At 54.7% G+C, this 2,500-nt stretch overlaps 2 non-coding genes across 2 annotated transcripts; both read left to right on the plus strand.

Moving 5' to 3' along the window:
* Positions 1-266: 266 nt before the first annotated feature.
* Positions 267-2,077, plus strand: LOC146143311 (small subunit ribosomal RNA). The gene has a single exon (XR_014500876.1). It is a non-coding gene; the product is annotated as a small subunit ribosomal RNA (ribosomal RNA).
* Positions 2,078-2,324: 247 nt separating this feature from the next.
* LOC146143312 (5.8S ribosomal RNA) lies at positions 2,325-2,478 on the plus strand. The gene has a single exon (XR_014501233.1). It is a non-coding gene; the product is annotated as a 5.8S ribosomal RNA (ribosomal RNA).
* Positions 2,479-2,500: the final 22 nt, after the last annotated feature.

A 2,500-nucleotide genomic window follows, 5' to 3' on the forward strand; every position in this document is an offset into this window, starting at 1 on the left:
TTTGTCGGGTTCTGAGCGGTCGCTTCGGCGAAGTTGTCTGGCGTGCGTTGCGCTCGCGCCGGTGTTGGCGACGTGGCGGTCGAAAGGCCTGCCGACGAAGTCTTACTCCGGCGGGTGCGACGGGCGGTGACGGTTTTCTGAGTTCGGGCAGCCGAGCAAAGAACGAAATTTTAACGGAGAAGCCTTCGGGTTTCGCATCGACCGAGCGACGGCGCCGCATCAGCGGCGCCTCCTTCGTCGGCCTTTCGGGGCTACGCTAAAGTAGCTACCTGGTTGATCCTGCCAGTAGTCATATGCTTGTCTCAAAGATTAAGCCATTCAAGTCTAAGTACGAGCTCTCGTACAGTGAAACTGCGAATGGCTCATTAAATCAGTTATGGTTCATTTGATCGTACGTTTTACGTGGTTAACTGTGGAAATGCTAGAGCTAATACATGCGTGAAGCGCCGACCTCGCGGGAGGCGTGCTTTTATCAGACCAAAAACCGACCGGGCTTCGGCCCGCAACCTTTGGTGACTCTGGATAACTTTGCGGATCGCACGGTCTCGCACCGGCGACGGATCATTCAAGTGTCTGCCCTATCAACTTTCGTCGGTACGGTACTGGCCTACCGAGGTTCTTACGGGTAACGGAGAATCAGGGTTCGATTCCGGAGAGGGAGCCTGAGAAACGGCTACCACATCCAAGGAAGGCAGCAGGCGCGCAAATTACCCATTCCCGACGCGGGGAGGTAGTGACGAAAAATAACAATACAGGACTCTAAACGAGGCCCTGTAATTGGAATGAGTACACTTTAAAACCTTTAACGAGTATCCATTGGAGGGCAAGTCTGGTGCCAGCAGCCGCGGTAATTCCAGCTCCAAAAGTGTATATTTAAGTTGTTGCGGTTAAAAAGCTCGTAGTTGGATTTTGGGCGCAGGCGGCCGGTCCGTCGCAAGGCGTGTACTGGCCGTCCTGGCCTCACCTCCGGTTCTCCGCCGGTGCCCTTGACTGAGTGTCGGCGGCGGCCGGAACGTTTACTTTGAAAAAATTAGAGTGTTCAAAGCAGGCGATTCGCCTGAATAATGGTGCATGGAATAATGGAATAGGACCTCGGTTCTATTTTGTTGGTTTTCGGAGCGCGAGGTAATGATTAAGAGGGACAGACGGGGGCATTCGTACTGTGCCGTTAGAGGTGAAATTCTTGGATCGGCGCAAGACGAACGACTGCGAAAGCATTTGCCAAGAATGTTTTCTTTAATCAAGAGCGAAAGTCAGAGGTTCGAAGACGATCAGATACCGTCCTAGTTCTGACTATAAACGATGCCAACTAGCGATCGGGGGGCGTTAGTTTTACGACCTCTCCGGCAGCTTGCGGGAAACCAAAGTCTTTGGGTTCCGGGGGAAGTATGGTTGCAAAGCTGAAACTTAAAGGAATTGACGGAAGGGCACCACCAGGAGTGGAGCCTGCGGCTTAATTTGACTCAACACGGGAAATCTCACCCGGCCCGGACACAGTGAGGATTGACAGATTGAGAGCTCTTTCTTGATTCTGTGGGTGGTGGTGCATGGCCGTTCTTAGTTGGTGGAGCGATTTGTCTGGTTAATTCCGATAACGAACGAGACTCTGGCTTGCTAACTAGTTACGCGACCCAATCGGTCGGCGTCTAACTTCTTAGAGGGACTAGTGGCGTTTAGCCACACGAGATTGAGCAATAACAGGTCTGTGATGCCCTTAGATGTTCGGGGCCGCACGCGCGCTACACTGACCGGATCAGCATGTGCTCGCCTTGGCCGACAGGTCTGGGTAACCCGCTGAACCCCGGTCGTGCTAGGGATAGGGAATTGCAATTATTTCCCTTGAACGAGGAATTCCCAGTAAGCGCGAGTCATTAGCTCGCGTTGATTACGTCCCTGCCCTTTGTACACACCGCCCGTCGCTACTACCGATTGAATGGTTTAGTGAGGTCCTCCGATTGGACCTGGCGCGGCCGGCAACGGTCGAGCCGGCGTCCGAGAAGACGATCTAACTTGATCATTTAGAGGAAGTAAAAGTCGTAACAAGGTTTCCGTAGGTGAACCTGCGGAAGGATCATTAACGGTCTCGCAAACGCTTCGGCGAACGCGAAACTCGGACAAGCGAGAGAAAAAGTTTTTGCTACCCGGCGCCCGACCCGCGAGGAGCGGCGCGCCGGCCGGCGATTCGGTCACCCGGTAATGTTTGCGCGTCGAGTGCCGCGGTGCCGCGCGCTCCGGCTTCAAGCGTCGGCCTGGCCGACCGCTCGGCGCGGTATATTTTGTCACCCTTTAGTGCGAGGCACTGTGCGAGCGAAACAATCGTGGATGGCTCTTGGCGGTGGATCACTCGGCTCGTGAGTCGATGAAGGACGCAGCTAGCTGCGTGAATTAGTGTGAATTGCAGGACACATTGAGCATCGACCTTCTGAACGCAAATTGCGGCCTCGGGTCAATCCCGGGGCCGCGCCCGCCTCAGGGTCGCGTTGCAAACGTTCCGCGCGGG

Source organism: Ascidiella aspersa, chromosome 5 (genome assembly GCF_963924565.1).
Source record: "Ascidiella aspersa chromosome 5, kaAscAspe10.2, whole genome shotgun sequence".
Taxonomy (NCBI): domain Eukaryota; kingdom Metazoa; phylum Chordata; class Ascidiacea; order Phlebobranchia; family Ascidiidae; genus Ascidiella; species Ascidiella aspersa.